We start from the raw sequence: 27,818 nt of genomic DNA, 5'->3' as shown, positions 1-27,818 counted from the left end.
GAACATGGCCTTTAGACTCAAACAGTCAAGCTTTACTGGACATGGTAAGAGAGGAGTTGACCGTTTTTTCATTCAATAATATCCCTTGCCTCCCCTTAACCAGCAACTTCCCATTAACCTGGATCAAATATAAAGTACATTGTATTTAAAACATTCTAAAATCAGGATTTTAAACACGAGTATAACCATAACCCCACTTTTAATTTAGTGCCCCCACTCCATCTGCTGTCATTCTATCACTTGTAAACATCTCAGAATGTTCACTGTGTGCAAAACACTGGTTTGAGTACAGCAGTGACTTACTTCAGTGAGTATCCTGGAGTAGTTAAGCAAGGAATGAAACCCATCAAACTTGCGAGTTAGGAGGGCATACATGTGCCCTATCCATCTGTGGGCTTAATCCTGAGGTAAGAAGCTAAACTATTCCCAGATGCTCAAAGAAAATGTCATATACTTTGCTCTCACTTGTATCTATAAATTGAACATTCCACTGTAACTGTTCCACATCTCTGGATACCTTCCTTTATAGATGATGCAAAGGACGTAACTGATCATGGTGGGGGTTTTGGCAACAGTATGGAATTCTGCATGTGCATTTCTATGTGCTAATCTTATTCTTCCCTTTATTGTTTTGCTATGCCTTTTGTATATTGCTTATTCCCTCAATTTTTTATTACCACCTAAAATTCTTTGTGGAATACAGCTGAAATCATTATGCAAATAAAATAAATTTCTTGTGTCTGGAATGGGTTAACACGGCTGCCAAAGCACTCAGCAGGAAGTATGGGGTTTGGATTCAGAGCTGACAATCTATGTTTAGGTGACTACTTGGCCATTCTTTACCATACAAGTAAGATTCTTATTTCAGGAATGCTCCCCTTTGCTTAAATTTAATTGATTATGCATTGTCATTCTTTTATATTAATCCCTGCTTTTTAAATGTGTTTTAAGATGGCTGACTGACTGCATCATTGAGACAGAGATCCACTATCTGGAATAAGCACCTCATAAACCAATCACTTCTAGACTTTTCAGGCCATCAACAGTCATTTTCTCACATAGAAAAGCAAACCAGCCCTACCAAAGCCTTTCATAAGTAAAGGCTGAAATTATTCAGAACAGATGAGGTTCAATTGGAACAAGACTGGCATAAACAGAAACCTGGTAAAATGATGTGGGAAATCAGCTAGGAGGATGTGAAGTGACACTACCCTGTTATGTGGTGCATAAATAATAGAAATTATTAAAAAGACAAATACAATAAATGTTAGCATTCTGTTTCCCTTATATGCAGAGTGGACATTCTGAATCTTCAAGGTATCTTTTAAACATTATTTTAATGAAAAGAAACATGAGCAAATGATAGGGCTACCCATGTCTCCTTTCCCCTCAAACCTAATGTTATCAAGGAGAAAAGAAAAAAATAGAACTGTCATCCATCATTCTTTTCCTTTCATTTCTATATCATATTATCTAGTCACAATTTCCACACATTTCAAAGATTATGTATTAGTTCTTAAACTTCCAAATATTAGAAAGTAAAGCATGGGGTCTATATTTTGTATACACAATGTTAACTGATGTGGGAGAGCAGTACAGTGATTACCTCATTCATATGGTAATTTCTTACACGATACAGACACTTTCCAGGACAGCCCAAAATCCAATAACTCAACATAATTATGCAATGAAAATAGAACTTCAGGTAAATCACTATTTCAAAAACAGAAAGCAGGATCTCTGAGTGAATTTAATGCTTTAGGGAAGTTTAAAGAAAGATTAACTCAGTGAAAATTGTCAAAAACAGCAATTTATGTGGTAGTTCTATGTCAACTTACCTAAGCTGAACTACATTTCCTAGAATTCCCTGTCCTATATGTTTTCCATTTGGTTGGGCCACAGAAATTCTCCTGAGAGATTTGGGTGGCCCAAGTAAAGAGCAGTCATTTTGTAGCTCATCAACATTATAGCTGACTGGCTGACTCATTTTGTTGATGTGTGGCAGTAAGTAAGCCTGCAAGTACTCCACCATCCTCTAGATCCTCTTTTAGCTTCTCCAACTCCTGAGTCAGGTGTGTGTATTTTAGCTCCTTAACAAAGCTTTTGTGGGATCTCCATACCATGAAAGTCAAAGACAAGAACTGACATGTTTCAGTCCATCCTCATGGACTCTACCATTTTATATCTATCTTTCCTCACAACTGTCTTTCTTGTGAACTTTGAGTTCCAGGGTCACATAGGAAGTCAAGGACCTTAAAAGAATTTGTTTAACCAGCTCTAAATACTATCTTGGGTCAAACTGCTATAACAAACACAAATCCCTTAACACATACATATATATATATCTCCTAGCATTTCACTTCTCAAAATGAGTACTCACTGATAAATCACAATCCCTCATATATATATGTCACTTAACACACCTATAGATATGCCATTTAACACAACAGTTCTCTCTAATTCCATAGCCCTCTATATATGGGTCAGCTAGCCTGGAAAGAAGGAAACAATCTCATTTCTTTTCAGAGGCAAAACACAAATGCAACTACTTTGTGGTTCTGAAATAATTGCCTCATTTTCTCCTTTTAAACTTTACACAGTTCCAATCCAAATGATTTGGTGATCATTAAACTCCTGTAAATGTGCTGCATAATTCTGGACTGTAAACATGTCCTCAATTTTGGATTCTCTTTCCTCTTGCCTTGGACCAATAGAGATCTCCCTAAGACAGCTCCATCATTCTTCCACAGGAAAAAGGGAAATTCATGCAAATTATTCATACAATAAGAAATTTCATGTTTTGGAATGAATACATATAAAATATTCATAAATCTATATATGTAAGATTTGTCTACTTCATTGTATCTAAATTACATTTCAATTAAAAAATAAAAAGGAAACCCATGTTTTATGTTTCAGTAATTGCCACAGCATGTATTTCAACAGAATGCCGTGGAGGATCAGGGCCAGGACCAAGAGACCAAGATCACAGTTTTGCATAAATTAGGTCTGTTAGCATGTTTACTCATCATACATACATATTTCTTCAATATGAAGAAAATAACCATATCCATTTTCCCCATAAATCATAGCTTCATTGGCTTCTTATAAAATCAATGTGTTCACTGCAAAAAGAATAAATTCAAGCACTTCAGTGAAAAATTTTTAAAGAAAGAAATGCTATCACCCAGCAATAACAACTTGGGAAACTTAAGTCTGGTTATCTTCCAATGTATACACACATACACACAAACAGAGAAACAACTAGCTAAACAACTAAATAGTAAAATAGATAAAACAGTATATAACAATGGGATTCTACCATAGTTATAAAACAAGCACTGTCTTTGCTTGAGTAAAAATCTTCATATCCTCAAGTAAACTTAGTAAGTTAAATAATCTTTCTGTGTCTCGGTTTACTCATAAGTAAAATTAGGAAAAAAGTAGAACCTTTTTATAGGATTGTTACAAGAATTAAAGTAATTATTAGATGTAAAACACTGAGATCATATATTCAGTAAATGTTAATTATTATTTCATAGAGGAAAATAGTTTATTGTGTAAGACTTTAACAGAGGAAAAATAAACTGAAGACATAGCTGATTAATGTTTCTTTAATACTAGTTCCTAAAGATCTCTATACTTAAGAAGAAAATTGTTAAAAGATATCAATATGTCGGATTTATTTTTGGATATACTTCTTTTTACACAGTATTTCTGACAGCTTGTTAACAAGAAAAAGGGTGTGAGGATAACACTGATATTATTATATGTTAGCTATATTATATATTATAGTTACATATTCATTTTATATTTATATTACTTTATATTTTTATATCATTTTTCTTATTTTGTCAAGATTTACAAGATATTTTTTCTGTTTTGTATTCATGATTCTCTCATAATTCACCCTCTTAAATGTAGTTCATATTTAAGTGGCTTCGATGGTCATGACTAGTCATTGTACTGCTACTTTTTCATTTGAGTTCTTTATCTGGATTTGCCTCTTGATGAGTTGTATTTCAATTTATTCATTTATTCAGGAATAATTTGGGGGTTCTATATCTCTGAGTTTTCCATGTTTGAGATGCTTTCCTATTGCCTTAATCCAAAAATAAATACTGTTGTAACTACTCATAGGCTATTGTTGACCAGAACCTTACCAATAACATAAACAGTTGATAAACACGTATTTTGTATGTTATATGTATCATATACTATATTCTTACAATAAAATAAGCTAAAGAAGCTAAAATGTCGTTAAAAAAATCATAAGAAAGGAAAAAAGAAAATCATAAGAAAAAAGATCTCTCTTTTTTTTTTAAGATTTTATTTATTTATTTGAGAGAGAGAGACAGCAAGAGAGGGAACACAAGCAGGGGAGTGGGAGAGGGAGAAGCAGGCTCCCTGTGCAGGGAGCCTGATGTGGGGCTCAATCCCAGGACCCTGAGATCATGACCTGAGCCGAAGGCAGCTGCCCAACTGACTAAACCACCCAGGCGCCCGAAAAAAGACATTTCTAGTATTGTACTGTATTTATTGAAAAAATCCACATAAAAGTGGGCCCACACAGTTCAAACCTATGTTGTTCAAGGGTCAGCTGTACTTATCTGAATATAAATAATATCCGTGGATCACAGTTCTTCTTTAGAAATCTTTAGACTTTGTTCCATTGTCTTCTAACATTGACAGTGCCTGGAGAAGACTGAAAGTAGCTATTATAGGGGGAAATCTTCCTTTAGAATTATACTTTTCTGGTTCATTTGTTGACTTTTCTATGTCAGGAATGCCAATTATCTTTATATTTTATCTTTTTTGTCTGTTTTCATATCAGTAACTGTCTCTATCTTGCTCTATCCTCTAGGTCAATGATTGTGTTTTAGCTTTCATTCTATTTTTGCTGTTTTTAATTCATTTGTCAGATTTGCAATGGAGTTTGCTGTTGTTGTGCTCATTTTATTTCTTTTATTCTTTGATCTCATTTTGCTTCTCATTCTATTGTTTAACACCCAGTTCTTGTTTTACAGAATTTATGTGTGTGTGTCATAGAAAGTTTTCTTTTGTTTCTTGAGTTCTCTTACAGTTCAGTTTATTTTATGTGATGCGACGTCTCTTCTTTTTTTCTTTAGTCTTTTTGTAATAGTGTGTTTATGTTGTCTCCCTGTATCAGTTCTTCAATCAATGTAACTTTGCAGTTCCTCCTGAGAAGAGGCAGAATCGATCTCCCCAACCCTTAACTTCAGACAGAACTTGTGGCTTTTTTAGCCAGAGATATGGTGTATTTGTTCAAAGACTACCCCTCAAGAAACTCTGTATACTTCTACTTCCTCTCTTAGACTTCTGTCCAGCCATAATGTGAACAAGCCTGGGCTACCCAGCAAGGGGAATGAGAGACCACATGGAGTCAAGATGCACAGTCCCAAATGAGCCATCTGTGATGACCTGGCAGCTGAAACAGACTCATGACTGAGCCCAGCTGAAATAGAAGAACTCCCTAGCTGAGCACAGGCCAATTTGCCAATCTCCAGACCAGTGAATTAAATATATCCTTGTTATTTTAAGTCACTGAGTTATGGTGGTTTATTATGGAACAAAATATAATTGATACAGTCTCCATGCCATTACTTTTCATCCTCCATGCCTTAAACATTGGCAGCTTTATTCAGAACTCCAGCTTTCTCTAATATGAGTGAATTTTCTTGTGCACTTTCTTCTTTATCTCAGATAATTGGTATCTTCTATACCCTATGTTTCCTTCTCCCATACATACAGTTTTATAGGAGTGCTGGCAACTACTTCTTGTCCTTCTTGCCTGAGGGCATGGAGATGGGGTAGCATGGGAATTGGGAGGACATTCAGCATTTGCTGGGTTTCTGGACTTGTTTCATTCTTCTGAGATGCCATAACTGTTTCTTATCTGACTCCCATGGGCTTTAGCTCATCCTCCTAAGACCTTTTGGTTCTGCTAATGAACACTGATTTTTCAGAGGTGGATAAGGATGTCTACTTATTTTTTTTTTTAACTTTCAAATGTTTTTCCCTGTCTTTTCACCAGGTTACCTATTCACCTTAAAAGGCCGTTTCTCTGCAAATTGGGTCATTAGTAAAATTATTCAGTTTCATTACATATGCTTCTTTCTGTCATACAGAAAACAGGTGTTAGTGGTGAGGGGCTAGGCTATATCTCACCAGAATTTTCTTTCTCCTTAATCAGCTGCCCTTTTTTTAAAAGTTTATGGCCTGATATTATACCTCTTTTTCCTAATTTCTTTTTTCCTTTTTTTTTTTTTTTAAAGATTTTATGTATTTATTTGACAGAGAGAGATACAGCGAGAAAGGGAACACAAGCAGGGGGAGAGGGTGAGGGAGAAGCAGGCTTCTGCCGAGTAGGGAGCCCGATGCAGGGCTCGATCCCAGGACCCTGGGATCATGACCTGAGCTGAAGGCAGATGCTTAATGACTGAGCCACCCAGGTGCCCCACCTCTTTTCCCTAGTTTCTGGCTACTTGTAATTTATTATTTTTTTCATCTACCAATTTTTATTTATTTTTTAAATATTCGGGTGAGAGAGATTTTACTTTATTTTAGCCATAAGTTTGTCATATATGTATATGTTACACAAGGTTATTCACAGTAACATCACATTCACCTGTTATTTTTCAGAGAAGTCAAACCCAGAAGTAAAAAGCTCTTCATAAGTCTGAAAAGGTGAATCTGTCACTTCAATTGTGTAGTTACTCCTGCCCTAAAGATTGTTACCACTTACAAGATTCTTGAAAAGGCTTGATTCCTAACTAGGTGACAACACTTAAAACAAGTGTTCACTGTTGGAGAGGTCTAAAATTCATACAAAATTAGGGTAAACTGTTCTAGGAAGCCAGCTTGAGGTACATAGGATTCTTAAACCTGCCCAGTTCTTTTCCTTTGTTCTCCTAGCCAGAACCCTTCATGATGAATAACATGTACTCTGAGGCCTAATGCTTCCTGTGCTTCCTTTGTCCTCCTGCTTAAAAAGGCTTTATGTTGGAGAATCCCTCACATCCTGCCTTTTTTTTTTTTTTTTAATTCTCAAAGCTGGGTTTCTGGTGACACTCACTTTTAGCTGAAGGGATTTTGTATTTGCAGCTTATTTTGTGGAAGAATATAGTAAATTGGTGACCTCCTTTCTCCTGTCTGCTATGTAGAGTTTATTTAATTTAGCCTTTTGATATAAAACAGGTGTGAACTAGAAGAGGGCAGAGGAGGGTTAAAGAGTCCAGCTGAGCACCCACAAGTTAGAATCTCCAAATGCTTCTGGAACTTTTACAAATCAAGAGGTGAAAGATTTCAAGTGGAACCCTGAAGAGAAACATCAAAAGCTCCCTCTTTTCTATCTCTCCTTCAACAATTTTTTTTACTATTATCTTTTAAAAGTTTCTGTGGTGGAGGGATAAAATTGGGAAGAATTTTGGGAAAATATTATAATGTAGACATGAAATAATATATAAATTCTTTGTGAAGTTTTTCTTTTCAAGTCAGACTCAAGTTGTCACATTGTTCTTGTGTTGCTTCAGTGGAATGGCATCCGAATTACACCTAGGATCTTAGGGAAGCTTTCATAAAAGAGAGGATAGGGTACCATTAAGATTCACAGGCTTACATCGGCATCCATGCACTATTTCTGAAAATTCAATGTTACTGTTTTCTATGACAATAATTAACATCCTAAAGTAACAAATATATTCCTGTTATGATCATTGAAAAGAGATAGGAAAAATATGAAAATATCATAAAGAAAAGAATTTTCTAATTACTCTTCTTCCTTGTTCAATATACTACTTCATTGCAAAGGCAGTTGTAGGAGATTTCAGTTGGTTTTGTATACTTAGCCTCCATCCCTTATGATTTTGCTATCGGAACCCATTTTTACCCCTTTACATACAGTGTTGACTACTGTTTTCAGGATATCGCTCCCTCTTCTGTCTAAGGGTTGGTGGGCACAAAATCCAAGCTTGGACAATCAGTTTCTTCTCCACTCCAAACTTGGAATTTAAGTCTTAAGTATAATGACATATTATGAAATGAATCCAGGGGCACCTGGGTGGCTCAGTCGTTAAGCGTCTGCCTTCGGCTCAGGTCATGATCCCAGTGTCCTGGGATCGAGCCCCGCATCGGGCTCCATGTTCCGCGGGAAGCCTGCTTCTCCCTCTCCCACTCCCCCTGCTTGTGTTCCTGCTCTCGCTCTCTCTCTCTGTCAAATAAATAAATAAAATCTTAAAAAAAACCCTGAAATCCAAATGGCTCTTTTTCATCCCAAAGGTGAAATTATGAAGGATGTTTCACACAGGGAGTTTTAAAACCTATTGATGTCTGTATCTACCCAAGAGACCCTGAATTAATTGGTCTGGAGTGTAGCTTGAGCATCAAGACTCTTAAAAATTCCTTAGGTTATTAAGAAGTTCAGTGAGAACTAAGAACCACTGCTCTAAGTCATAAGAGACCTAGTTAGTTTCTGCTACCCTGATCTGTGAAATGCCCTGATTCATACCTTTTCAAAAACTGATTATTCCACTTTTTTTTTAAATGCTGTAAACTACCTTATGCCAATAAATATTGTCTACATTAGCCAAGTCAGTTTCTGTTACTTGCAACCAAGGAACCCTAATCGTAATTGTGCTGAAGATTGAGTATATGATGTTAATTATCTAAAAAAAAAAATACCTTGGGCCACCTGGGTGGCTCAGTAGGGTGTCTGACTCTTGATTTCGGCTCAGGTCATGATCTCAGGGTCCTGGGGTAGAGCCCCGCATCAGGCTCCACACTCAGTGAGAAGTCTGCTTGAGAATTCTCGGTCTCCCTCCCCCTCTGCCATCTCCCCATTTGTGCTCTCTCTTACTCTAAAATAAATAAATAAATCTTTAAAAAAATTTAAAAGTATCTTCCTAATAACTCTTCTTTCCCTCTAAAATAAGCTCCTCTACCATCCACCAGACCTCCATAAACTGTCACATCGAGTATTGAGCATCAAGGGCCCTTGGCCAAGGAGGGAATAGGGACAGGGACTATAATTTAGTCTACAATCTTTTTGCCAAACCATGTATCCTTGAAGAGGAAAATTACCCAAGGCAGGCCCAGGCTGGCAGGCCCCAGAAGATGGAAAGTTACTAGCAATATTAAGAGATCACCAGAAGCCCTACTTGAGCAAGAGATAACCAGCCATTTCTGCTTCTGTAGACAGGCTTCCAAACACAAGCTTCCTGCACTGCCCTAACTGCTACCCTAACTGCTGTTCCCGCCCAAAGCAAACCACCCCCCCACCCCCAGTTTAAAACCACCTACCAGCCGTCAGCACAGCCCTTGGAACTTGACCCCCTGCACTGCTCTGTGAAAGCTCTGTAACCCCGCTACCTGGGGCCCAGAATTTTGAGTGTGAGCTCATCTGGGTCCGCTGGTGTAAAAGAAACCTGAGTTCTACTTCTCCGAGTGTCGCTTGGTTTCTCACCGGTCTGACTTATTTTTCTGTAACATCCTGGCAAGGGAATGCATCGGCCCTGGGAAAAGACACTTTTTTTTTTTTTTTAATTTATACAAAGGCATCATCTGGTTTTCAAGTCATAAACCCATGGAACTAATCTGCCAAAAGGAGGTGTCTTTTCCTAATTTGCACAAAGAAGACCTATTTGGTACTGGCCCTGACAAGCCACATTCTAGCATGATGAATCTTTTTTTTTCTTTTAAACTTCAATACTTAGATTATCTTATCCATTTAAATACCCTAACTCTCTCTCTTTCAAGATCTGCCTCATGACCACTTTTCTTTAAATGACTTCAAATAGGTAATAGGAAAATACTTTTTATATTATTCCCATATTTATTTCAAGACTTGGTTATTATTCATTTCTGTTTATACCAGTGTCTAGAGATGATTTTAATTTACACAAGGAAGGAACATGTCTCACCTAATTATAGTGTCAGACGTTGTAGAATCAGAAAGTTAAATAGGTTAAGAATCATTGTAAGGGAAAGTGGAGCTAGGTAGGGAGAGATAGGTAGGGGGCTACGGGATCAGGCTCACAAAAATCCCAAAAATGTGGAGCTGTAAGGAAACCAGAGATAAGGGAACAAACCAGACCATCCTGTCCCAGGTGTCAGAGGTGGGGTCTTGTTATAACAGCTACTTGTGACCAACAAAGAATTACCAGACCCTAAAAAGGAAGTAAGTCATTGAAGGTGTTACCATTAGTCCTTATTCAATGGTGTTATCAATAGAGATGTTAAAAAGATTTAAGTTCCCTGGTTTAGCTTTCTATAAAAGACCAACCCTAAAAGCCCTCCGTGGCAACCCGGTCCAGACCCCTCTCACTCCTGAGAGTTTTTTCTGTATGCTCACTTAATAAAACTCGATCGCTTTACTCACTCTCCTTTGTCCATGAGATTCATTCTTCGACATCGTGAGACAAGAACCTCGCTCTCCTGCTTCAGTAACATCTACCTACTGACTTAAAGCAGTGTTGGTGTGTTGGGTGTTTCTTTTCCCCTACTCTAGGTGAAAAGATTGATAAAGAAAAATGAGGTATTGATTTACTTATCTAAAAAAATATTAAAACTTTTCACTTAAATTCTGACAGTTTTTAAAAGAAATAATGTTTATTAAAACTAAAAAGTTTTGGGGTTCCTGGGTGGCTTAGTCAGTTAAGCATCTGACTTTTGATTTCAGCTCACGTTGTGATTTCAGGATCATGAGATCAAGCCTAGCTGAGTGAGGAGCCTGCTTGAGATTCTCTCTCTCCCTCTTCCACTGTCCCTCCCCTCCCACTCACATACTCTCTCGAAAGAAAGAAAGAAAGAAAGAAAGAAAGAAAGAAAGAAAGAAAGAAAGAAAGAAAGAAAGAAAGAAAAAGAAAAGAAAAGTTTTGCTTTCAAGTGATTTGACATGATTGGACAGTTTCAATGTATTTAGTCAATTGGTAGATGTGAGTTTGAATATATTCTCCTAATTATGACTTTCTCATACCAAATTCATAAGCTGTCTCATAATGAAAATTAACAGAAGATTCTCAACCATAATATGTATTATACATGCAGCCATGATCTGAGAGATGCAACTTCAAGTATTTCAAAGATCATGATTATCAGCTTCTACTTGCTTAAATTTATATCATTGGTACACAGGATTTTTTATTCAGTATTTCAACATCGGGGCAATTTTCCTTTTACAGTTTGACATAGCCATCTAAAGTTATCCTTTAGCTTGTTTTATTTGATTTAAGTTTATATTTTATTAATCTCTCAGTATAAAACTTTAACAGATTAAATTTGTGTTATAAGATGATTGTAGGTTACCAATCAAAAAAATATTTTCCTTAAACAAAAGCACCCAATGGTGTTTGTTATTTGAGCAAATCAGCATGAAATGAAAAGTGTAATCTTTTCACACTTAATGTTAATTAAGTCTTATACAGAGTTCATAGATATCTGAGAGAAGGAAACACATCAACCAAGAGTAGTGTTTACATAAAATATATGGGAGACAAAAGGTGAAAATGACTGGCTTAATGGATTTAAGCCTTAGATTAGCCCTGTGGTTTTACAGAACCCCATGGGTGAGTCTTTAAAATATTATGTAGAATTAAAAGAAATGTGATTATTAGTAAACTGACATTCAAAAGGCATTGTTTAAATTGCTACCACAGAGTCATTGTCTCTGAAGCTATAGACAGCCCTGATTCAAGTTCATGAATTTCCACTGAGCTCTCAATAGAATGGAGCTTAATTCATATCAGAGACCAATTGGAGAGGTTTTTTTAGGTCTGATAGGATACTATTTATAAATAAATAAAATCAAAAAAAAAAAGGATACTATTTATGATCAGTGAGAAGAAAATTAGAAATATTCCACAAAATAATCAATCCCTCACTCACAGTCTAAGATGATCTGTTTTCACAAAACATGCATTAACCATCTTTTATAGTACTTGGTGAACAATACCCCCTTTGGATTTCAATAAATCTATAATCTGTATAGTTAAATTTCATATTACTAATATGGCTTAATGGAGCTACCAACCTAAATTACATGCATTATGCCAGCTTTTCATGGAGGTAATATTTACATTTATGTTAATTTGCTAATATTTGGACTTCTGTGCTTTGAATGAAACCATGTATGATGATTGATTGGAGAACTTCTCATTTTGTTCAATTGCCTCAGTAATCCCCCATAAATACATCATTTGGACAGTCTGAAGGAAAATTCAATTAGTTTACCTATTTTTATCACTTGGCATTATTGACCATATCATCTTTGAAACTGCATTATTCCTTGAGTTCTGTCTTAAATACAGTATCCCTGTGGCTCAGGCTTTGGTATATATATATATTTACTAACACTTCAACTCTTCCCTCAAAGCATTTAATTTCAAAACTATGAATAAACTCATTCCCAATCAAATGAACAGTACCATTGGGATAAATTACTGTATTAGTTATTGATTACTATAAAACCATTTACCCTAAAACTTTGCAACTTAGAACAACAGACATGTATTATTTCATAGTTTCTGTGTGTCAGGAATCTTTATTTGGCATATCTGGGTACCTCTGGCTCAAGATCTCTCATGAGATTCAAGCTAAACTATGTCATCTAAAGCTCTGATCTCACCTGAAAAGCTCAGTTGGAGAAGGAGGGTAATGCACTTCCAAGCTCACTCGTGTAGTTGTTGGCATGTATCTGTTCCTTGCCACACACATGGTCTCCAAGGCAGCTAGCTTTCCCAGGGCAAACTATCTGAGAGCAAAAGAGAGCACCAACATAGAAGCTGAAAGTTGTTTTGTTTCACTTTGTTTTATAACCTAATCTCCTAAGTGACAATCTTCTTCTGCTGTATTGGATTCATTAGGAAAAATTCACAAAACCCAGCCCACACTTGAGGGGAGATTACTCATGGGTGTGAAACACTGGGGGTGGGGATTATTAGGTGCCACCTAGAAGCTGCTTACCACAACTACTATTGTTAAATCCAAAATTTTTAATTCTGAACCTGTGATAGTCTCATCCAACATAAATGACCCTCTTAGTTTCTCTGCAGTAACACCCTTCTCCTCACCATGCCAGGTCAAAGTTTCATGTATCTTTCAACCCTACTAAAAACCCGATATAACTTGTTGAGACTCAATTTTCCATTACATTTCACTTAGATGTCTTTCTCATTTCATAGCCACCATCTTAATTCAGATCCCCATCATCTTTTTCTTGGTCTATTTAGTTATCTTCACAACTGGCTTTACCCCTTAAATTCGTATTCCATACTACTGCCAGAATAACTTTCCTACCACACAATTTTATCAGGAACTCTCATTCTAAAACTTTAAGCTGTTCACCAACTGCCTGCAGGACAGAGTCCAAGCATCTCAACCAGACCTCAACCTGATTTTTACTTATCTCTTCCTATTTTTCAATGCTGCATTCTAGCCAAATTAGCCCATTCACTGTATCCCATAATATGCTTTGCATGTTTTTAGCTCTACATCTATGTTCTTTAATTTGGATTACTTTTCAACAATTCCCAATCCTAGCATCCTGCAAAATTCATTCAAATCCAATACCCTCTTCATTCATCCCTTATTCACTTATTATTCATTCATTTAAAAAGTAAAAACACTGGTTGCTAGATGCCATGCATTGTATGCATAAGTGATAATTAAATGTTGATTGTTTTAAGTTTTAAGTTACCCAGCTCCCAGTTGTCTGTTTTACAAAATTTTTGAGCCAGTGGTTAACTAACTGATCTCAGATCCAAATGGATATGTCTAGTAGGCAGTTACCAAGTAATCCAAAACTTAGAAGAGAGGTTTAGACTATAAGCCATCTCTTATCACTTCAGCTGAAAGTGTTTTCCTTTCCCAGAATTCCTATGCACTATGTGCCTAGACAACTAATGTGACAATTATCACATTGAATCTCATATTGTGAATCTTCTTAAATTCATAGAGTCTCTGTCCCATCTAGAACATAAAATTTTAATTATGTTTTTTGTGCTTTGCATATGTAGGCACTGAAGAAAAATTTATTAGATTGATGGTTGAATAATACAAAAGAAATAAATTATTTTAGTCTAAATTACATCATTAATTGGCCTGTGGATCTCTTTCCATTCTGTGTTTATTTTTAATGTATTTCCCATTTATCATATCTAAGTGATCCTACCAATAAATACTTGAGCATCAATTTTTCCTAGAATGGGCTGTCTGGTTTAGTTGTCCCATTAGAAATAATTAAATATCTAAATGACTTTATCTTACAGCATAAATGTTTATTATAAAACATCATTTAGAAATTCTTTTAGGAAATAAGAATTTAACTTCCTTAACCATTAATACTGATCAGAGGATACTATCAAAACCTTATATATTTGCAACCAAATAAACAATGTCAAAAGATCAGAGCTTGTCTGTTTGAAAGATTATGACAGACACTATGGCAGCCTAACCAATCACCTTCTTCTCCCATGCCCTCCATTCTTCCTTTCCAGCAGAACTTGGAATTTGTTCAATCTTGTTGTAGAAGACTACAGACTCAGAATTTAGAAACAAGATTTTGCCATTTATAAGAAATGCATTACAGAAGGGAAGAGGGAAAGAGTTTACCAGCCAGGGGCTGAGAACACATTTCAGTTTCTTAAGGCATCAGAATTAAAGCTTGTCTTTTACTTTGGCGTATTTCCAAAACCCCTTTCCAGATTTCCCTCAGGATCACCAGGGAAGGAGGATCCTTGTGATACTCAGGGAAGATGAAACCTCAGATGTTCAGCAAGCTGGAGGAAAAAAAAAAACCTTTAAGATCTAAATAAGCAAACTTCAAAACAGCTATTTAAAAGAATAAAATAAGATATAATTGAAAATCATAGTAACTCACTAAAGCATCCAGGAATTATCAATGAGTTACATTTACTCAAAAGAGTAAATATGGATCTACAAAGAGATCACAGTGTTCATCCCAAAAACAAAAATTAAGAACTTTGTTAAGTAAGATCTTATTCTTTTAGTATACAAGGCATGAAGTTCTATTTATGACGGATGCTCTGATTTTGTTAAGATGAGCTATGAAAACAGGAGCTTAGGAGAGGCCCCTATGATAAAATGATGTCTGAATGAATTACTGTGGACACATGACGCTTGTCAGCAATTGGTTTAGGAATAAACATAAATAAGTCTTAGGTGTTAAATATGAATTTCTTGGTGAAAGGCAATTTGAAGGCAATTTTTGTGTTCAGAAAAAAATTATTCATACATTTACTTTGATTTAAAATTTTTTAAATATTTATTTATTTATTTGAAAGAGAAAGAGTGGGGGGCTGGAAAGGGAGAGAGAAAGAGAGAGGGAGAGAGTCTTAAGCAGATTACTTGCTGAGTGGGTCTCGATCCCACAACCCTGAGATCAGGGTGTGAGCTGAAACCAAGAGTCAGACACCTAATTGACTGTGTCACCCAGGCGCCCCTGATTTTAAAAATTTTAAATTCATTTTATTAAAGTCACATATTTAAAAAGCCAGTCCCCAAAGTTTCAGCTTATAGATTTATTATAATTCTATTAATAATCTAGCAGGTTTTAATAATTGGTTTTAAAGGCCATTTGATTAATGGCTGACACCATTTACAAACTTAACTTCAAATGTTTTAATCTATATTTATAAATTAAACGCATTCAAATATTAAAGGATTTAAATTATTTTACTTAATACAAACTTTTTGAGTTCAAAATTAGCTCTTTTATATTTAATAAATGTATTATTAGTATGATGAATCTTATGTTGTCAAAAATGTTTCAACATTGTATGCAAACTTAATAAGACTTTAATGTAAAACACAGATCAAAATTGGTATTTTAATTTTATATTTTAAATGGGAATAACCAAGCCAACTTCTAAGTCTAAGTCTACTGGAGCCAATTTCTTAAAAATTACAATTATATAAAACATCAATTATATAACCCCATGGTTTGATTATCTTAAACTTTTTGACACTGAATTCTCAATCTTCCCAGGGTTGAAAGATGCTTAACTATTTAGGTGATAGTTAATGTCATAACAGGCAATTTTGAGTAGTAACTTCACCAGAAGTTGTGATTGCTTAACAACTGTATATTTTGGCTGCATCACTGTGTTTTTGTTTTTGGTGTTTTTTTTTTTTTTTAATGTATATCCTGATAGAGTATCCTTTATAAGCTAAATAAGGTTCTCTTCACGGACTAGAACAAGGATTTTATAACGAAGAGAGCAGTTGTTCTTAGTGTCTCAGAGGCAGCAGAGTAGGTGTCCCGTTTACACACATTAATTATATGATTGCATTTTGCTTTTTAGGTCTTCAAATATATACATGTTCTGGCTGTCTAATCCTAAAGATAATTAAACTTGAGATGATCTGATCTCTTCATAAGTTCCCTAACTTTTAGGACCATACCACTTTTATGATATAAAGTGATTTCTAATAGAACCCTAGAGATTTCTCATGGTATTGCCTGATTATTCAAGGCACTTCCAAGACCATTAGACTGACACTGACCAATGGCCCCTGAAGGGAAGCCTGCTGTGGGCTTCTGGAAAAATAAGAGAGATATACAAGAGGAAAGCCATTCTTTAACAGGATGTTCTCCTGTCCACATGGGGTAATTAGAGCCCTTTTGTGAATTTGAGGCAAGCCTGTAAAACCTAGCAAATGTGCCAAGTTTGATGGAGGCAAATCTGGGGTATCTACCCCTAACTTTTTATTTAATAAGATAACACATGTCTTTTGGCTTGGCCACTTTCAGTTGGATTTTCTGTCACTTGCAGCCCTATTCACCTAACTAATAAAATAATCCAGTAAGACATCCACATAATCGGGGTACCTGGCTGGCTCAGTCGGTAGAGCATGTGGCTCTTGAGTTCAAGCCCCACAGTGGGCATAGAGCTTAAAAAATATATAAATAAATAAAAATAAACAAGTAAAAAAGATGTCTGCATAATCAAGTTATGAAGTTCAAGGGAGCCATACTGGCAAACCCCATATTATATCAAATAATGCCACCAGTTTCCAACATATACCTAGCAGTGTATCCAATACAAAGGGTTTATGCAAAATAGATTCCATGCAAAAAGTATCTCTAGGCATTTATTATCTAATGGTTACGCACAAGTAATGAAAACAATATAAACAGACAGAAGCTAAATAGCTTATATTAACAATGTGTCACCTAATACATAAGCAAATGGTCACTTGGGTTATTGTCTTTTCTAGCTATCTCTGAACACATAACAAACAACCCCAAAACTTAATGGCCTAAGACATTAGCACCATTTATTTTATTTATGGAGCTGGAATCTGATCAGCTTGTCTCTAATCCACTCAGCATCAGCTGGGAACACTTGAAGGCAGGAGGCTGTCATCACCCAAAGGCTCAACATTCAGGGAGAACGCAAATATCTGGGGTTGGCACAGCTGGGGCTCCTCAGGTGTCTCTCTCCATCTCCACAAGCTCTCTTTATAGGAACTCTCTGGTATGGCAGCTTCAGAGTAGCTGGACGTGTCCCAAGAGGAAGAGACACAGGCGGAGGCTGTACCACTTTTATGACCTAGGCTTGGAAATCATGCAGCTTCGTTTCCACCTCATTCTATTTGTCAAGGTCGTCACACGGGCCTGCCTGAGTTCAAGGAGAAGGAAACAGACTCTACCTCTCGATAGAAGAGTGGTAAGAAGAGTATGTGGGACCCGAAATATTAATGCACCCATTTTTGATACAATCTACCACACTGTGACAGCTTGGGTATTTCTCAGTTAAATCAAAAGTGATTTCTTGAAAGAGACAGATTGTTAGTCAAATCTTAAAGAATTTGAGGAACCTGGACTGTCACACTAAGTCTGCTTTTTAAAGATAGCATATTTTAAAGCAGTCATTTCTGAAGTATGCAGTTGATATCAAGAAGCAAAGAAACAGACCCGAGACCCCTTCCAGCACCCTACGTTGGATAACGATGATACCTTCCTGGGAAAACTCCGGGCTTCCAAGAAACTGCCATATAAGAACCCAGCTCACCTTGCTCAGCAACAACAACCCTGGAGTCGGCTCAGCTCAACTCCCACAATCACCTCCATGAGGCGGGATGTTTCCTTTTTTGATCCTGAGATACCAAAGGATGACCTGGATTTCTGCTTAGCAGCCTTGTACAACCACCACACAGGGACATTCAAGAACAAAAGTGAGATACTCTTACACCAGGAGATCACCCAGGATACCCATGGAATCATCAAGACCCAATTCCCTGGAGAACTTTTACCCCCTCCTCCGCCACCTTCCATCACTTCCCGAGCTAACATCAGACACTGGATCAACCCTAAGAAGGAGTCTATCCACAGCATCCAGGGATCCATAGTGTCCCCTCACACTGCAGCCACCAATGGAGGCTACTCCCGAAAGAATGATGGTGGCTTCTTCTCTACCTAATGTTGACAGGTCCCTGGACTAAACTAATCATAATGGAACATCCTGCTGCCCACCTCCATTAAATAGAATTGTGCTGGAAAAAAAAAAAAAAAAAAAAGAAGCAAAGAAACAGACAGTTCTACTTACACGTTCTCAATGCCTTCACTATCCTAATTTATAAATACCCCAAATCTAACCCTTGTCCCCTTTATCTATGTGTGCAAAATAATCTTAAAAGTAAACATCATGGAACTTTTCATGACACAGAATTTGACTAAATAAACTCAAATATCTTCAACCTTTTAAACCCTTCTTTGGGCTTAGATGAAAATAAGCTATGAAATAAACTCCAGTGGATTCTAACATAGAGGAAAAATTAGCCTTAAAATTCTTGCTTTGAACTAAAACGCAAGCTCTTTCATGTCAGAGATTTCTGTTGTTTGTGTTCAATATTCCATTCTAGTCCCCACCCTGCCTAAAGCACTGCTTTGTAAATATTAAACGCATGAATTGATAAAGCTAGTATGTATAGGACGCTTTAGTTAATAAAGCACTTTCATATATTTTACTTCACAAGAACTTGTGATGTAAATATTATTATTGGCCCCACTTAATAAAATAGAAAAATCAATAAGGTAAGTGAATTTCCCAAAGTCACAGAAATAGTGAAATTAAGAAATAAGACTTAGAACCCAAATATGTCCCTGATTCAAAAACCCATACCCTTTCTACCGATTATTGATGTATTTTAGATATTTTCATGACTTTCACTGCAATATTATTTCTGGCATGGATTTGTGCTTTGCTTGATCCTCCACAAAATACCCCAAAGTAATCATCCTACATAAAACCATCAGCCTCGGATGCTGCAGATCCACTGTCATGATTATTGTTAAATTTTCAAATTCCTGCATGAGTAATCTTATAGGTTTTCATCTCTCGTTTTATTCATTTGTTAACAGTTCTAATATAGCCTTAGTGAATGTTTTCAACACTAATACCTAGCATGTAACCCAAAATTCCTTTCAACCAAATACAGCTAGGGTGATCAGATTATGCAGACTTTACAATGTTAAGGTTAGGGGGAAAAAAATGTAAAAGAAAGGGTCAGTAATCTGTTGTAGCATGTTAACTTATCAAAGCAATGATAAATATTTAACACATGGAAATATCTAATAACAGAAACCAACTTTGTTACAAGGAAGGGCATATTCATATGTAATACATGGCCATAATTAGAGCACATTTGCATATTTACCTTGGGGAACTTTTCTCAGGGAATTTAATTTGCATTTTGACCCAGAACTCTCTGAAAAGAGGTATATAAAGAAAAATGGAAGAAGTTTTTCCAAATACATGTATATAAGACTTCTGACTCTCTGAACCTTACTTTGCCCATATATTAGGGAATGTTGAAAGAATTAGATGAGATAATGTGTTCATAACAAGAGAGAGACAGTCGTCACCGAGAGTGAAAGACATTATCCCCCTCATCATTCTTGAAGTACAATGGAATGCCTGTCCCAGACCCAGGGCTCAGAGAAAACTACTTTGTTGCTGGGAGTTCAGAGCAGGAAGGACAAGGAGGGGTAGGAGAACATGATGCACCAGCAGAGTTAACACTGAAACAAAGCTTCCAGGTATTTTCTATTTGGAAAAATCAGAGACTGGAATTTACCTTTAGAATAACATGCTCTCTCTTCCTGGGAAAAATGCCCAAGAATCCTTATGGTTATGCAAATATAAAGCAAACCTGGTGGGTAGTATTGGAACTAGGGCTCCAAACAGCAGCCTGTAACACACTGTACTAGAAGGCTTGGCACTACTCTTGCTATGTGCTGTTGCCTTTAGGAGTAACCATTCAGAACCAGGACCTACAGCCCCCAGGGCAGGCCCGAACCCAGACCCTTAGCTGAACTCTCCCTGTGTTCCAGAGATCAGAGAAAGAAGTCCCCACCCTGCGAGAAGGATAAGAACCAGGAAGGCCTGCAGCAATTGGACTGCGTACCAACACAGACCCTTGAGCCCAAGGAATAGCTCGGGGCGCCACGAAGAAGAACAAGGCATTGTCTCTGTGCAAGGACAGCGAAGGGGAACGGTATGTGATGAAGTCACCAACAAAGCAAGATCCCAGTTTCTGGAAACTGGCACAAACAAAACTTGTGGGTGACTCTGAGCCAGGATGCTGCCCTAGATTCTTCACTCTCCCATCTCCGGAACAGTCCCGTTTCCCAAGCCTGAAGGGAAGTGGTCTTAGCCAGAGGGTACTGGGAGAATATAAAGTAAATGCAAGGGGAATCATTCTAATTACCCTAAATTGTCCCACGGATGAAAGACCAAGAAGCCTAGATCAAAGCTGCGGCTTGCATCCATTCCTGCCAACAGAAAAGAACCTCTAGAAGCTGAATCTCATCTCAGTCATGAGAACCACTGCTGGCAGGAGGGTTTTGCAGCCAGGGTCACCACTGAAGAAACAGCTGCTGAAAGCCGGGACAGGGATTAGCTGCTGAGGGTGACCTGAGAAGAATCCTGGGCATGGGGCATTGCAAGGAGCAGCCAGTCCCTCCATGCTGAGCAACGCTTGCCAGTTCAGGGACCTCTGGCTCACTCTGTTTTGCCCTAGGATTACCTGTGCACAGGGAGAAAGAGAAGTTATTCCTCTAAGGGGAGGGTGGAAATTTTTGTTTTTCATTTTCTTTCTTATTACAGGAAAAAAACAAGGGTTCATGTCAATGTAAAAGTACTGAACGTCGCCTGAGCCTTGCATCTCCAGCCAGGCAGAAGAGGGTCAGGGAGAGGGAGTTAACATCTATGACATTCTAGAAAGAATAAGTTAAGAATGAGTAGGTTTCAGTATGTATAGTATATCAGATCATCATGTTGTACACCTTCAGTATGTGCAATTCGTATTTTTAAAAAGTAAATAGGAAAAAAAGAAAGAATGAGTAGGCTTTGGAAAGCCTTTTGTTTTAAGCATTATTTTTTTCTGAGTCTCTAGACTAAGGTTAGTTGTATCTAATTCTAGAGAACACGAAAGTTAATTCTCAACCTTTTCCAAAGGTGGTGGTATTCTTGTTGTTGTTGTTATTGTTTTGTTGTTGTTAGAAGCCAATTAATCCTGTGCTATTTCTATGAATAATTGACTTTTCTATTCATGTTTTTTTAGAATATAGGTCTTTGTTTTATGGTTTAGGTTAGTCTCAGTTTTATTATAATTAACACACCTTAAATAAACCACTTAAAATTTTGGTTAAGTTTTAAATGTGTTCTTAGTCTTCCCAGACTCTAACATTTTAGGGGAATTTTCAGTGAACAGAGAGAGTTCTGTCATAGCTAACAAACAAGAAAATCTGACACCAACACTCAAGTCCATCCAAAATGACCAAACATTTTTTAAAGCAAGAAATATAAATAAAATACTTACTTTAAAATGTATTTTTACATTAAGACTGAAAATCAGGATTTACCTCACATGAAAGCTTGCAGCATAATTCTAAGTAATTAGTTTAATCTATATTTTCAAATATAAAAAACGTAATAACAGCTCTTTGAAGCAAACATTATAGAGAGACTTTTAAAATTAAGATGAGAGCAATTTGATCAAAATACTTTCTTTTTCTGCTCAGTTCAAAGCCTGATTCAAGTCAAGAGGTCATATGGTGCTCTAGATATATTCTTGGGTTTTCTCATTATTCCTCCACTCATTCCTACCTTCAGGAGTTTATAAAATTTCAGGTGGAGGCAAATAGAGAGCTACCTCTCCTTGAATGGGAAAGAGTATTCTGTGTTCCTTAAGTATTTACTGGTAATTACTGATTTAAGGTATTTTGCTTAAATCTTGCAGTAGATCAACCTGGGTAGTCATTCCCCTATGCTAATTGGCTCATTAACATTAAGACTGTCTATGCATAGCTGTTTCATTTAAAAACCTCCTTTCATTAACTTCTGATGTTGTTTGAGATGAGAATACATAAAGTAAGATCTGGTGTGGCTTTCTGTATAGTACAGTTATACATAGGTTGTAAAATGTCTATGATAGCCCCAAGTAACAATTACAGCCATAAAATAACTTCAGGTGCTTAGCCACACGCTAAACACTTGAAGTGGTAAGAGTAAGTACAGCAAAGTGCATCAAATATATTTCTACAATGTTACATCACAGATTTTTTTAAATTCCTATCTTATATTCTAAATTTTTTTTGAAGATTTATTTATTTATTTAAGAGAGAGAATGAGAGAGAGAGAGAGCATGAGAGGGGGAGGGTCAGAGGGAGAAGCAGACTCCCCGCCGAGCAGGGAGCCTGATGCGGGACTCGATCCCGGGACTCCAGGACCATGACCTGAGCCGAAGGCAGTCGCTTAACCAACTGAGCCACCCAGGCGCCCTTATATTCTAAATTTTAAACAATGAGTGTGTATTATTTTATGATCAACAAAGCATACACTCGTTTAAAACATATAAATGTTATATTCTCAATGGAATAAATTATATAGCCACTTAGGTTTTACACTGAAATCTAAAAGAAGTCAATCCCCTTCCAAAGGAAGGTGGAGAGAGAAAATTCTGTCAATGACATTGTTTCTTGTTGCTTCATGATATGGCAGTGAAACTACATTCTACCCAGTCCCATAGATCCTGGTTCACTTTGCCATGATGGCATCTGCAGACTCCAAAGGGCCTATTCAGTGACAGTCCCAGGCCCCCAATTATCATTCCCTGAAGGACTGCTAGCCTCAGCCACTGACTGTGCTAGAACCAGTTCTCACCCATAACTTAGTCGTGCGTCAGCTCTGGATTACCAACTTCAACCCACCCCCTTTCCTGCCCCTAGGAGGAACTTCACCTGGCCAGGTCTTCTTAAAATCAGAGCTGAAATAAGGCTCCTGAGCTCCTAATTAAAATTAAACCATACCCCGGTGGTCAGAATCCTATAGGTTTCTCAGGGAGTCACTGTTTTAGTTAGGTCAACAAGAACTGAATAATGTATTAATCTCAGGACCATGGCTGTCTCCTGACTCAACATTTGAATAACTATAATGTGTCATTCAAACACTCTCACTTCAATAACAAGGTCTAAGCCAAGTAACTTGAAGTCTACCCTCTGGACTGGCATTTTTGGTCCCTCAAAGTGAGCAGCTCATTAGCCTCAGCTTTTGAGGTAATCCTATTACATTTACATTCCAAACACTTAGCATATTAGTGCCTTGGACTAGAACCAGGACCAAAACTCCTATGTCCTAAATAAGTCTAACATTTCCCATTGGGAAACATTTTGTCTGATTCTCTCTCTCAGTTCTAATAAGTCATCAAAAGCTAAAGCTCCACTCCCACTCCATACACCCAGAAAGGACACAAATGTAGTCCCCTTTCCTGGGAAAGTCTCAAGGCTCTGGCCACCATCAACTGGAAGGTATTTTGAACGTTAAGTGGAACAATCAATCTGTAGGTCCAAGTGATGACTTTTACAAATTGTTGGTTGTCTTTTTTTTTTTTTTAAGATTTATTTATTTGAGAGAGACAGGGAGAGAGAAAGTGCACACAGGGGGAAGGGCAGATGAAGAGAGAGATAAGCAGAGTCTCTGCTGAGAGGGGAGCCCGATGTGGGGCTCCATCCCAGGACCCTGAGATCATGACCTGAGCTGAAATCAAGAGTTGGATGCTTAACCGACTGAGCCACTCAGGAGCCCTGTTGATTGTCTTTTAAATGTGCAACTGAGTTGAAAAAGTGAATATTCTATTTCACATAAAGGCAATCTCAGCATGGCAATTTTCCCATGAGAAAAAGTAATCAAGAAAGGAAAATATCTTCTGTACTGTATTAGATGACTTCTGCATTCAAATAACATCTTCCTTGAGGCACCACTAGGTTCTTCCCATACACAAAAGAGTTTGGGGTGTTCTGTTTCTGGTGAGTGTTTACTTGAGAGAGACAAACATTTCTAGACTGAGAATCAAAGGGAGCAAGTGTTATAAGAATAATAAAGGAAGAGTAAGGAAAAGGCCTAGAGGGCCCCACAGGGGACACCTAGAAAAGAGGTTGAAATATGATGCCCTGGATTTGCAGTGAGCAGAAAGAGGAAGATTGGAAGGAAAAAGTCATTAGAAAAAAGCAGTAAATGTTTTTCTCTGCTTTTTTCAGGAAGGGAAGAAGTTGCAAAAAGAAAGAAATGCAATTCTGATATGATTCACCTGCTAAAAATAAAAACTCATTGGAGAAAAATCAACTGCTATGTGAATGACTAAGGACTCAGCCAGAAGCCAACATTAGAGCAGCATCCTACTGAGACAGAATAACAGCTAACATTTATTGAACATTTGCTAAGTGCCAGGCACAGTTCTAAACATTTTATATGTATTAACTCATTTAATCCTCATAATAACTCTATGAGGAACTGAAGCCAAATAAAATCCAGGACCAGAGTGTGGGATGGAGGATAGAAAATCTCTCCTGGCTCTTTGAGGATTATGACTGATCTGGTGTCATACTCAGTGCAACACTCCATGAGCCTGGACATTGTGGAATTCTTGATCAGCTTCTGTGGGCTGCAAATCCAGTGTTTTATTTTCAAAACAAAGACAAAACAAAACCTCCTTAATGAAGTGTGTGAAGCAATACGCTGAAATATCTAGTATATTTTCCAGGAGCTGACCAGAGTCAAGTATGTTTCCAGGGACAATCCTTACAAAGGCTTATATTGATATTCGAAAAATAATGACTGCTTCAGCCTTGTGTTTAGAAGAAAAATAAGTTGTTCAGCCAGAGGCACCTGGGTGGCTCAGATGGTTAAGTGTCTGCCTGCGGCTCAGGTCATGATGCCAGGGTCCTGGGATCAAGCCCCACATTGGGCTCCTGGCTCGATGGGGAGCCTGCTTCTCCAACTGCCTGCCGCTCCCCCTGCTCATGATCTCTCTCTCTCTCTCTCTCTGTATCTCTGTGTCTCAAATGAATAAATGCAATCTTTAAAAAAAAAAGTTGTTCAGCCAAAGTAATACATATATAAATGAATGGAAAGATGGAGCCACATCTCTGAGAAAGGTGTCTGAGGATAGTTTTCTCTGAGCTTTTTTTTTTAGCTTAAGTTTTAATGGAAGTATGAACCTCAAAAAATTGGGGGTGACACAGGGAATATATAAAATATATAAAGAAATGACAATAGAAAATACAAAATAAGGAGACATTGATCGTGAACATGTTTGTTTTCACCATATCTTGGCGATTTTTGAGTTTCCATTGAGAACCAAGAAATACACGAAGAAAATGTGTTAAAACACAATTTTTCTAGTTAAAAAAACAAATAAACAAACCAAAACAGTCCGGTCACTTCATAAAGGTGGCTTTTCTTTTTATTTCAATTTTATGCAAAAATTTTTCTCTGCTCTCTCAGCAGTATTCTTTACCCCTTTAAATTTCCAAACTGTTCTGAAGCTATTTTATGATTGTTTTCAAAGACTTCTGGTAAAGTATGCGAGATTGTGTGTGTGTGTTGTGTGTGTGTGTGTTTGCTCACGCACACACAAGTGCATTCATGTGTGTTTTTAACAGTAAAAATAAGAAACTACCTTTCCACTTGGGTTAGAACTGAGATGAAGTGAGGAATGGCCGCCACCAAGCAGAAAATGTGCTCACTTTATGTGTGCCAGTTAATTACGACACTTCAGAGGCGCTTCCGAAAGGATAAGGCAAGCTGCATAAATTTAGCTGTAATCCAGGCAGGCAAAACTAATTTGCAGGGGATGGCCTTATCTAGCCACTGCAGCTTTCTCAGAAAATTAACCTTGGATATTTGGGCCCAATTCAGAAAGTGTTTGATTTTTTTTTTTCCCTTTCCCTGCTCAGCATAAGAGAATTTTTGAATTCAATACAATACCTGACTTTTAAAAGGCACGATGAATGCTGTAGGCAGTTCAGAGTTATTACTGACAAGCAAAAATATATATTTTATATATACATATAGATGATTGTCCTTCATGCCCATTATCCTGCCTTCTTACATGTGCATCAGAGAGTTTATCAGTGTAGGTATAGGGGGTTTCTCGGATTAAGAGAAGGATGCAACTCATTTTTTATGTACTTAGAAAAATTCATCAAAGTTCATTGCAGAATAAGTCATGCATACTGACTTGTTCGTTCCAGTGGAAATGAAGAAATCCCCATAAAAATAGAAGTTTAATGAAGTGTTGGAGCCAAATCTTGCCTGTCATTGCAATTATCACTGAATTCGACCCTTCCTAGGTGTCCCACTCTTAATTAATCTCACACAGCACAGTTAAAAGCTTTCCATATTCTTTTACTATGCAATCATTCATTCAATCAACAATTACTGAAGTCAGCACGGCTTCATATGTTTTCTCATTTAAGCCTTAGACTCACCCTATTTGTACTTCACTCCTTACACCAGTGCAAGGGGCAAAGATTTCATACGTCAGTGTTTCCAATGTGTGTTTAAATTTCTCAAAGCAATGACAATATATAAAGCATTGAAAGGGTTCTAGTATTTGCATGGTAAGGTTTAAGGTTCCCCCCACCAAAAAAATTTAATTTTGTTTTAATAATGTCTTTAGAATACAAATATAACTAGTTCCCATTTTTCTAACTTTTAAACTGCAAACTGAATTTTTATTGACCAGTTTTAATAATAAATTCATAAGAAGCCCCACATGACCATCAATAATGGCTGAGCTAGAACTTTAACAAAAAGTTTTTTTAATATCCTAGCTACAATATAATTATTGTTTTACTCATTTTAAACCATAGGAGTTACTTATTCTAAAGTGCCATGAACTCAACTGGCAATCATTGTTCTCGAGGATGTTACAATTAGGCAAAAAGGAGCATATTTATAATAATAAAAGAGCCATTTTAAAACATAGATTGCACATCGAATCATGAAATGCGAAGCAATGACTCCCATTTGGATCTAAATTTTCCTCATGCTTGTTCAATAGCCAGGGCTAAATGTTATGGCTATTTATAGTTATACTCTAGGGTGAAAAGGGGGGATTAGATGTCATAAAGAATCATACATAATGCATAAAGACTCAAACTGTATTTTATGAGAACTGAAAAATTTAAGAAACCCTGGCTGAAATATGGAAATGTCGCGTCAAGTAGAACTTCCTCATATACAACAAATGCTAGTAAAAATTTAGCAGACAAGAACACAGTAAACCCTCAAACCATCTTGGTCTGATCTGCATTTCTTGTACATATAATATATTTTAATGAGGAATTTGAGTAAATACATTGAGGCTAAGTTTGAAGGTCAATGGGAAAAAGATATCACTATGGATGCCAATACTTTAAATATCTGCTATCTGTAGAATCGAAATTACAAAATAATTGAGAAGATGTTTGCTTATATACTTTTACTTAACCAATA

The 27,818-nt window shown here is 36.9% G+C and overlaps 1 pseudogene; it reads left to right on the top strand.

Annotated features, from left to right (window-relative positions):
• Nucleotides 1-4: 4 nt before the first annotated feature.
• On the top strand, nt 5-18,528 carry LOC102735219 (cilia- and flagella-associated protein 276 pseudogene; annotated as a pseudogene).
• Nucleotides 18,529-27,818: the final 9,290 nt, after the last annotated feature.

The sequence above is a fragment of the Leptonychotes weddellii genome, chromosome 12 (assembly GCF_054177405.1).
Source record: "Leptonychotes weddellii isolate Sample4059 chromosome 12, ASM5417740v2, whole genome shotgun sequence".
Classification (NCBI taxonomy): domain Eukaryota; kingdom Metazoa; phylum Chordata; class Mammalia; order Carnivora; family Phocidae; genus Leptonychotes; species Leptonychotes weddellii.
This window is presented reverse-complemented; position numbering and strand designations above follow the sequence as displayed.